At 43.5% G+C, this 11,181-nt stretch overlaps 1 protein-coding gene across 1 annotated transcript in view; it reads left to right on the top strand.

Annotated features, from left to right (window-relative positions):
- The first annotated feature begins 7,332 nt into the window (after positions 1–7,332).
- Positions 7,333–11,181, top strand: part of SPMIP2 (sperm microtubule inner protein 2) — a 187,836-nt gene continuing 183,987 nt past the window's right edge. The window contains exon 1 of the mRNA XM_077477126.1: positions 7,333–7,415. The gene's annotated coding sequence lies outside the window, so the exon portion shown is untranslated. The remainder of the gene's footprint in view (positions 7,416–11,181) is intronic.

Raw genomic sequence — 11,181 nt, 5'->3', positions numbered from 1 at the left:
CCATGTTGCCATGTCCTAAATATATATCACATAGGGATAGGGGACTTTTTTGTCACCTATGTGACATAACTACAATTTAAATGAAAGTAAAAAAAAAGAATGTAAATAAAATAAATAAAAGTTACACTAAACCAAAAAACCCTTCCCCCCCAAAAATGTTTAGCCCACTCCGGCCCTACATACACACATGAACATAAGCGCATCCATCCAGTTGACCTACATATGGAAACGTCGCTTATGATACACGTGTTACATAATGCCTTGCGCTCTGGGATGAGAAGGATAATTCTAGGTCTGCTATTACAGTCATTCTAGACTGGCGACCTGTAGGGGATTTTAAAATGTTGCCTGTGGACAGTATAAGGTATCCAAGTTCGTTGTTTTGCAAGCGAGCACACACATTTAAAGCTTGAAATGTTGGGTATCTATTTACTCTACATCAGTGGTAGGCAAACGTAAAGAGATGGAGATCTACCTGAACAACATGGGAGACGTCAAAGATCACCGGGCACAGTGTTGCCACCTCACACTGGATTTAAATCTGTAATTGCCGTAATCATGGGTTTAAAATCACACTGGAATCGCTTTTCAAAGGAGCAGCATTGCCTGCTGCACTTGTGAATAAGCAATTAGTTGCATTCGGTAGTGGCACCCTTAGGGCTCGATCACGCGTAAAATTGGAGGGTGGTGAAACCCTGCGTTTGAGTTGCAGTTTTACCACCTCCAAATCCCTACCCCCTTTAGCTGCTGAGGCAGCAGTCAAAGGTGTACACATGTCACAGCAGAAATTAAGCCTGCTGTTGCTTTTGGTGAGTGCTACCGCCTGCCAATCAACACCCATTAAAGTTAGTGGGGTCACTCTACAAGCACCCCACAACTGCATGCTTCTGCAGGATCCAAGGGGTTAAAGATAAGATAAAAAGCCTTCTGTGTGCAGCAGCCCCCCTCTGCCCCCTAATACCTGCACTCCCTCTTTTTCCAGTGATGCCACAAGTGTCTTGGCTGTCCGGGACTCTCCCTCTCCCCCTGATTGGCAGGGACACAGTAACAGCGCAATTGGCTCCTGCTGCTGTCTATCAAATTCAGTTAGCCAATAAGGAGACAGAGGGGGTGGGGCCAAATGTCTGAATGGACACCCAGAGCTGCAGTTTGGCTTGGGTGCCCCCATAGCAAGCTGCTTGCTGTGGGGGCACTCAACAGGAGGGAGGGGCCAGGAGCACTGAAGAAGGACCAAGAAGAGGAGGATCGGGACTGCTCTGTGAAAATCCACTGCAACAGGGCAGGTACGTATTACATGTTTGGTATTTTTAGAGAAATAAAAAAAATCTGTTTAACTATACCCCTCAAACAGCAAATGTAAATTAACCCTTACTGTTCTGAGCCCCCTTTAAGGCTGCTTTCACACTACTGTGCTGCAGTTTACTGAAGGTTTACTATCTAGAAATCAGCTAACATTTTTTCAAATGTACTTGCTAATAGATTAAACAAGGTTATTTCCACTATTGTACAAAATGGGTTTTATACCCAAGCTCTCCAAAGTAGTATCTCTCAATATGGAAACCCTAGGGAATGCCATGGGTAATAGGGCCGTGTTGTTGTTGTTAGATGCCGCCAATGCATTTTAAGTATTGAATGGCAATGTATCTTGGCTGTTATGGAAAAATTTGGATTTGGACAATGTTTCTCTAAAGGGGTCCGATGATTATATCAGCCCTCAAAAATTCCACTCGCCTGCTCGCAATTTGCGAGTGGAATTTAATGCAGGGCGAGTGAAGAGCAGGGGTGGACCAGGCTGACCATATCCTGTTATAGTATCGTGTGATAGTATCAGTGTTCTGTCTATTATATGAGCCGGTCTAGGGGGGCGGGACCTTGTTACACTGTGCTCTGAACACTGACCCAGCCAGCTCCGTGACACACAGCGGGACATCCCCGCTGTGTGTGTGTGATCCATCCAGGTGATTCTGTATTGATGATGGGGCACAGTAAAGCTGCATTAATGGGGCACCGAAAAAGCTACATTGATGGGGCACAAAAAATCTGCATTAATGGGTCACAGTCAAGCTGCATTGATGGGGCACAGTGAGGCTGTGGGCACAGAGCAGCCGCGGGCACAGGCACAGAGGCTGTGGGCTGCGTTCATGGGCACAGTGGGGCTGCGTTCACGGCACAGAGAGGCTGCATTCACGGGCACATAGAGGCTGCATTCATGGGCACAGTGAGGCTGCGTTCACGGGCACAGTGAGGCTGCGTTTATGGGCACAGTGAGGCTGCATTCACAGGCACAGTGAGGCTGCATTAAAGGGCAGTGAGGCTGCATTCATGGACACAGTGGGGCTGCAATGATGGGCACAGTGAGGTTGCAATTGATGGGCACAGTGAGTGTGCATTAATGGGCACCATAAAGCTGCATTTGATGGGCACAGCGAGGCTGCATTTGATGGGTACTGATATGCTAATTATGTTAATATTTTTAAAGTTGTTGTTTATTATTGGAACTTAATTCTGCTTAAAACATTTAACAGTGTAATTTCATGAGATAATTTACAAGGGTGTGTTTTAGGGGCGGACTTAGGGCTGGCGCAGGGAAGAGGTTGGGTGGGGCAACTGGTGGCAAGTAACTCTTAAGGCCTGGCTAGTGACTCAGGACTTTAAATTTCGAGCCCTGACTATATGATCAAACTTTATCTTCACCCAGAGTTAATGGGTTGCAGTCCTCTACTTTTCCCTTATTCCGAGGGACTAAACATGACTGCCCTTTTTTTTCACTGCTTTTTGCAGTGGCAGAAGAGGCTCTACCTTGCTTATTACACCAATCCAGTGAACTGGCTGGGTTGCATTGAGGGCACAAGGTGAGAAAGTCGCTCTTTATTCAGATGATATGTTGATATTCTTGTCAGATACACGCATATCTCAATTGTCAGCAGTGTCCTTTACTACTACATTTGGGAGGTGTGTAGGTCTAAAAATCAGTTGCAAGTTCATGCTTTTGCCTCCAGACCCCTTTCCAGACCCTTACTCACCACCCTTTCTTATACAAGAGTTGCGCCCAAAATATTTAGGTATTGTCAGCTCCAATATCTCCTAATTTTCTTTCTCCTTGGTTTGAGGTTATACAATTTTTTTACTTTTAGAGTAGGGGAGGGTAACCCCTATCAGCTGTTACTGGAACATGTAATTCTGTTGGATTATTTTCGTCTTTACTCTTTATGCTTTTTATATTCTTGATAAAAAAATTTTTTAGTGGGAATTCAAATAACAATAAAATGCTAATGGGTTTTAATCCACTCTCTTCACATTTGCACAATAACCACTTTATCTCCAACATCCCATTGTGTGTAACCAGTACATCACCCTTTCCCCTCTGTCTGTGTATGATCTGTACATTTATCTAGTGCCCAATACCAAGCGCCAGGTTTCAACCCCAATACCAGCATGGTTCTTCATTTCTTAAAGGTTTCAGCAAAAATCAGATCACCTTGGGGTGACTACTTTCCAAAAATAGTTCACATTCCAAAAATAATATAAAATTATTTGAATACAGTATTGCATGACCAAGTAATTGTCAGCCAAAATCTTAAAATGCTGAAAATGGAAAAATGGCCATTAGTTAGGGTCTGCAACCACAGTTGTTCCACCACTGATGGCTCTCCAAGATTTTCTATGTAGAAACAGCTTCATTAATGAGTAACTGTTCCGTTTTATAGTGTCTGCTAATTGCTGTAAATCACTTTCTGTGACAGAAAGCAAATATTAGACAATGATCTGCTAAGGTGTTTGGAAGTGACCCTGCTATGTGTGCATAGAGATCTATCCACACATTTGATGTAGTGTTAGTGTTTGCTGATGATTACAATGACTGCAACTTCTTACCTTTGTAGCACTTTCACTCAGGCAGTATTTGCTCAGGAATATATTTTTGGTCCCATATGTCAGTAGAATGATTGGAGTCCTCACATAATACAAACACAAAGCGATATTAAAGGATACTGTTGACATGTGTAAAATAAATTTTCATTGTGTTGTATATACTCTTTTAATGTGGTTTATTTTCTCTACTACATTTTTTTTAAATGGATGTGACAGATTAAATACACAATTCTAGAGCTATGCACATTCATGAGATGATAGTCAAAAATTCAGTTGTTCAAACTCATATAAAAGATGCTAATAAAAGACAAATCCCAATACATTGCCAACCATTGTTTTATGTTTCTGAGTTTGCTTCCCTAAGGTATGACCTACTACCTGGAAAAAAACACACTAATGCTGGCTATATATATACATATACACACTACTATGCAAAAGTTAAAGGTAGGTGTGAAAAAAATGCTGTACATTAACCGCTTCAGCCCCCGGAACATTTTACCACCTTCCTGACCAGAGCACTTTTTGCAATTCGGCACTGCATTGCTTTAACTGACAATTGCACCCAAACAAAACTTTTTCCCCACAAATAAAGCTTTCTTTTGGTGGTATTTGATTACCTCTGCGTTTTTTATTTTTGCGCTATAAACAAAGAAATGGTGGGTCAACAATTTTGAAAAAAAAAACGCATTATTTTTTTACTTTTTGCTATAATTAATATCCCCCAAAAATATATAAAAAACGATTTTTTCCACAGTTTAGGCCAATATGTATTCTTCTACATATTTTTGGTAAAAAAAAAAAATCACAATAAGCGTATACTGATTGGTTTGTGCAAAAGTTATAGCGTCTACAAAATATTTTTATGGCATTTTTATTATTAATTTTTTTTATATTAGTAAAGGCAGCGATCTGCGATTTTTATCGGGACAGCGACATTATGGTGGACACGTCAGACAATTTTGACACATTTTTGGGACCATTGGCATTTTTACAGCAATCAGTGCTATAAAAATGCAGTGATTACTGTAAAAATGTCACTGACAGTGAAGGGGGTTAACCACTAGGGGGCAATCATGGGGTTAATGTGTTCCCTAGTGTGTATTCTAACTGAAGGGGGGAGGGGGCTGTGTAGGGTAAGAGATAGGTTGCTGTTCATACTCTGTATGAACAGACGATCTGTCACTTCTCCCCTCAGAGAACCGGAAATTGTGTGTTTACACACACAGATCATGGTTCTCCGTGTGCCCCGAGCGATCGAGGGAGCCCAGCAGTGATCGCGACCGCCGGGCACTCGCATCAGCTCCATGGGCGAGCAAGGGGTGCGCATGCGCCCCCTAGTGGCCACAGGGCGAAGCAACGTTACATAACGTTGTTTCGCCCAGCCGTACCATTTTGAGGCAGTGCAACTGCAGCGGATGGTTGGCAAGTGGTTAAGAAAGAAGTGTCAATAGTTCATTTTTAGCAATTAACAAAATAGAAAGTAAATTAACAGAAGAGAAATCCAAAATCAAACCAATATTTGGTGTTACCGCCCTTTGCCTTCAAAGCAGCATCAATTCTTCAAGGTAGACTTGCACACAGTTTTTGAAGAAACTCAACAGGTCGGTTTTGTTAAAAACATCTTGGAGAACTAACCACATATCTTCTGTGCACGTAGCCTGCCTCAAATTCTTCATGTGACCCCAGGCAGACTCAATGATGTTGAAATCAGGACTCTGTGGGGGTCAAACCATCACTTCCAGGACTCCTTGTTCTTCTTTATGCTGCAGATTGTCCTTAATAGACATGTGCATTCGTTTTCGTCCGAATGCATTTTCGTCCGAATTTCAGCTAGTTTCGTTTTCGTTTTGACAAACGATAACGAAAGCACAAAATCCGAAAAACGAAAGATCCGACATAAATAAATGCTTTATTTTCGTTTTCATTGTTACAACAGTTCGATATAGAATGGGAGATTCGACATGACTCTGACAATAACAATCTGTCTATAGAACCTGTGGTCGAATGTGCCTAACCTTACCTCTATTAGTCCAAGATTATATAGAGAAAATATTTGACAGAGAAAAAAGATTTGGCAGAGAGAAAAGATTCTGCAAGTTACTGTCCTAAAAAGTGTTTAAGGACCGGGTCCTGCCCCAGGGGACATGTATCAATGCAAAAAAAAGTTTTAAAAACGGCCGTTTTTTCGGGAGCAGTGATTTTAATAATGATTAAAGTGAAACAATAAAAGTGTAATATTCCTTTAAATTTCGTAGGGGGGGGGGGTGTCTATAGTATACCTGTGAAGGGGCTCATGTTTCTGGTGCTTAGAACTGTCCCGGCACAAAGTGTCATTTATGCAGGAAAAAAAGTCCTTTAAAATCACTCGCAGCTATTATGAATTGTCGGCTCCATAATACAGAGAACACTCATTGAAAGTCATTGATAAAAAAAAAAAAAGCGTGGGGGTCCCCCAAATTCAATTACCAGGCCCTTCAGGTCTGGTATGGATATTAAGGGGAACCCCGTGTCAAATTTAAAAAAAATTGATGTGGGGGTCCCCCTAAGAATCCATACCAGACCCTTTATCCGAGCACGCAACCTGGCAGGCCGCAGGAAAAGAGGGGGGGACGTGAGAGCGGCCCCCCCTCCCTCCTGAACCGTACCAGGCCACATGCGCTCAACATTGGGAGGATGCTTTGGGGGTCTGTGACCCCTCAAAGCACCTTGTCCCCATGTTGATGAGGACAAGGGCCTCATCCTCACAACCCTGGCCGGTGGTTGTGAGGGTCTGCGGGCGGGGGGCTTATCAGAATCTGGAAGCCCCCTTTAACAAGGGGACCCCCAGATCCCGGCCCCCCCCCCCTGTTTGAAATGGTAAGGGGGTACAAAAGTACCCCTACCATTTCACAAAGAAAGTGTCAAAATGGTTAAATAAGACAAACACACTTTTGAAAAATTCCTTTATTAAAAATAAAAAAATAAAGGACCCGGGTCCCCAAACACTTTTTAGGACAGTAACTTGCAAATTAGTCTTTAAAATTAGCACTTTAGATTTTGAATGTTGGAGTCCCATAGACTTTAACAGGGGTTCTAAAGTATGCTATATACTAGCTCCGTCGAATCTTCTTTATACATTCGACAGACACCATAAGCCTTCAAAGACAGATTCGACCGTAATTCATGTGGATTTTCGGACGAATGCAATTTTTGAACGAAAAACGAAATAAATAAAAACGAATTTCGGGAGTAACTAAATAAATTAACGAAAACGAAATTCCGAAACGAAATATTTTACTCTGCACATGTCTAGTCTTTAATTGCATTGGCTGTATGTTTGGGGTCATTGCCCTGCTGCAGAATAAATTTGGGGACAATCACATGCTTCCCTGGTATGGCATGATAGATAAGTATTTGCCTGTATCTCTCAGCAATGAGGACACTATTGATCCTGACCAAATCTCCATCTCTGTTTGTAGAAATGCAGCCCAAAACTTGCAAGGAACCTTCATCTTGCTTCACTGCTGCCTCCAGCCCTTCGGTGAACAAACTGCTTCCTGCTACTGGTAAGTGAGCTGGGGATTTTTGTTTTTGATGTGCTTTTCCCTTCCATGTGCTCCTTACTACAAAGGCTAAGTTATAGGTGGGGGTGGTTGCAAAATTGTTTAGCTGTTATCAGCAACTTTTACTTGGGTGTAACTCCACCAATGAAAACATGACATATGTCATTAAGGTTGTTTTTAACATAACCATTATTGTGAACTTGCCTATTGGAGGTTTTTTGCACTAACAATTTTATTTCATTTCAGGACTCGCTTTTCAAACTGTTTCACTGGTTTGTTTCAAGTTTTTATATCTTTTTTTTTTATCAATTGTTTATACGCGTTTGGTATTTGCATATAAGTCTAAGAACTTATACATTTCGTTTTGACAGTGCACTTTACGCTTAATACCACATTTACCACATCCCACCCAACCAAAGTATTTTTTTAGTGCTGCAGTCTTTCACTATATTGGCCAAGCCCACTTTTTTTTTTTTTTTTTTTTTTACAAATAACAACTTTTATTGATCAAAGAAGCATGTAAATGGACAAAAAGTTGGCACTGTAGTACACAGACTTCAGCATAACAGCAATAGTATCAGTGTATATTGAGTAACAATAAACAGTAAAACAAACAATAGGAAGTCTTGGTTGGTTCCACGTAAGAGTTGCTAGTTATCAAACAGGGTCCTCTATAGACCATAGCAAAATCCAAAAAGGAGAAAAAAGAAAAGAAACAGCAGAGAAGAGAAAGATGGGGGTAGGGAAGGGGGGGGGGAATGGGAAGGCTTGACCATCAGCTCAAGGCGGATCCTCTCGTCTGTGCCATTCCTCCCCGGGTTTTGTCATGTGTTTCTAGTCTATCCTCTAATCTAGCTGTCATTTTTTCCATCAGCTCTGTCTTTTATTCTAGTGTACAAATCTGCCTAGTGGGAGGGGGGGGGGGGTGGGGCATGTCGTTTCCAAGGGGCAACCAGGCATCTCACAGCCGTCAGGACATTTCTAAGCAGTTTTTTGGAATGTTTGGGAATCTATAGGGGTGAGATTCCTAGGAGGAATAATTTCGGGGTCCCTCCTGGGAAACTGTACTCCCATAAGACGGGACAGCAAAAGCTGTGTTTCTGTCTAGAAAGGCACTATTTTGGGACAAGTCCAGTAGATATGGTATAGTGTCAACTTGGCTCCCTGACAGCGCAAACACCTTTCGGAGCTGGGGGGTTAGATGGCGTGGAGAACATCTGGTGTCAGGTACCAAAAGAGGATTTTATAGGCGTTCTCCTTGTAGAGTGTGCAAAAAGAGCTTGTTGCTGCCTGGGACCAGATCTTCTGTCACATCGCCTCTCCTAGCGCCTTTTCCCAGGGAAGCATATATGCGTGTTTACCCTGGGCAGGGATGGAGTAAGAATTCAGCAGACGATATATATCAGAAATTAAACCTCGGCGTGCAGATCCCTCCAACACTAGGCTCTCAAAGGGCGTTGGCGCTGAAAATTGGAGATTCGGGGAAAAAGATTGGGCAAAATGTTATATTTGCAAGTACCCATAAGACACCTGGCGGGGTAGATCAATTTTTTTTTGGACTTCAGTGAATGAGAACATCCTGCGCATGCAAGGGTGCACTAAGTGGCCAAAGTAGAATAAATTCTGTCACCCAGGGTGAAGACATCTGGTGTGTGAGACCCACAGGCATCCTGGGATTATAAAGGAAGGAGGTTAAAGGGGACCTTTCTGAGCTCAAATTATGTGCTCAAAATAGCCTATGCCAGAGTGATCTAAGATGAGGAAGCATAGGTCCCAAAAGCCGTGCCGAGTCCACCACCGCGTTTGGATTCCAGAGCAGGCTGTTAGGGAGCGTGGGTGCAAGCCATGTCATCGTATGATGTAGTTGGCGAAAAGTGCTGATTTGAACTCCCTTCCCCGCACCAGGACCCCACGGATGTCCGGGTTTCTCTGGATGGATGCCGCCAGGGGTTCCACACACAGCGCAAACAATAGTGGTGAGAGTGGGCATCCCTGGTGGGTCCCGTTCGCTATTGGGAAGGCAGGGGACAGGGCAGAAGGGTCTTAACTTGGGACGTGGGATTAGTGTTTAGGTGCTTAATAGCCCGTAGGAAGGGACCCCGAAACCCCATGTGTTTCAACGTGGCGAACAGGAAAGGCCAGCTAAGGCAGTCAAAAGCCTTTTCTGCGTCCAACCCAAGAGCTAAAGTTTCTAGGCCGTCCCTGTATGTCACATCAATTAGGTCAATAATCCGTCTAGTGTTATCTCCTGCTTGACGGAGGGGGACAAAGTCCACCTGATCCTTATGTATTAAGGAGGAGAATATCATGTTTAGATGCATAGAGAGGAGCTTAGTGAAGATTTTTAGGTCAGACTAAGAGAGTGCAATTGGCCTGTAGCTAACGCATAAGGAAGGATCTTTGTCGGGTTTGGGCATCAACGTGAGAAATGATCTTTGCACGTCTGAGGGAATAGGGGTCAGCTGGAGAAAGGCATTGAACAGTTTACACATATGTGGTAGGAGAATGGGGAGGAAGGATTTGTAATATTCATAAGGGAGGCCGTCTGGGCCGGGGGATTTATGTGTGGGCAGGGTCTTAATGGTGGCTGTCAATTCCTCTACTGTGATAGGTGCATTGAGGGAAAGAAGGTCTGCCGCCTGAAGTCTGGGGACACTGCTGCGTTCTAAATAGCTGTAAAAGTGGTCGGTCAGGTCAGGGGAGCAGGGGTCATGCGGGATCTCAGGGTCACCTTATAGGGCTTTGTAGAACTCTGCATGAGCTATGTCTTGAGGGTGAGAGAGAAGGTCGCTTGTCCTGTTTTTTATTTGGTGAGGGGTAGTCATGTGGGAATGTTCTGACAGTATGCGTGCTAGCAGGGAGTGAGCCTTATTTCCCTTGTCATTGTAAATTTGTTTCAGTCTAAGGCCTTCTCTACTTGACCCATTGCAAGGTCTCGGAGGGTTGTTCGCAAACAGACAATTTTTTTTAGGAGTGGTAGGGATGGTGAGGACTGTAGCTGAAGCTTCAGGGCCCTGAGGTCATTTTCAGCTTGCAGTTTAGAGGCTTTTGCATCTTTTTTCATGGCCAAAGAAATCACCATACAGCGTCCTCTGAGAACCGCTTTGTGGGCCTCCCAGAGAGTGGAGGGGGAAATATCAGGGGTATAATTTTTAAGGAAATAGTGCTGTAGTGCGGACTCTAGCTCCATTTTAGAGGGGATGTGTTGGAGGAGGAAAGTAACTGCCAATGGTACAGCTTACGAGTAGGGGTGCCTATTTCCAGGGTCATGACTATAGGGGCATGGTCGGACCAGGAGATTGGTAGGATCTGGACATCCCTGGTAACACGGAGGGTGGCATTATTGACGAAAAGATAGTCAATACGGGAGTGCATGTGGCGAGGGGCAGAAAAGAATGTGTACTGTCTATCCCCGTGGTGTAGGGCCCACCATGTGTCAAATAGGGCATAACGTCTAATGATATGGCAAAATTGTTTTGAGTCCCTAGTGATTCGGGCTTGTGGGGCCGTAGGGTTCAGTACATGGTGATCCAGCACCACATAGTGGGACAAGTTAAAATCCCTGCCAACTATCAGATATTCGACGCTGATATAACTGAGGAGGACATTGAGAGGGCCATTAGGTCCTTCCCTCCACATAAGTCTCCGGGTCCCGATGGTTTTTGTGTTGAATGGTACAGGGCACATTTAGAGGACTTGGTTCCCAGGCTAAAGTGTCTCTTTCACTACTGTATTGAACATAAGTGTCTTCCTCACTCCCTACTAGAGG

Source organism: Lithobates pipiens, unplaced genomic scaffold (assembly GCF_037356315.1).
Source record: "Lithobates pipiens isolate NorthernLeopardFrog02 unplaced genomic scaffold, aLitPip1_a1.2 Scaffold_13, whole genome shotgun sequence".
Lineage (NCBI taxonomy): Eukaryota > Metazoa > Chordata > Amphibia > Anura > Ranidae > Lithobates > Lithobates pipiens.
The sequence above is the reverse complement of the archived record's forward strand: the minus strand, read 5'-3'. Positions and strand labels throughout refer to the sequence as shown.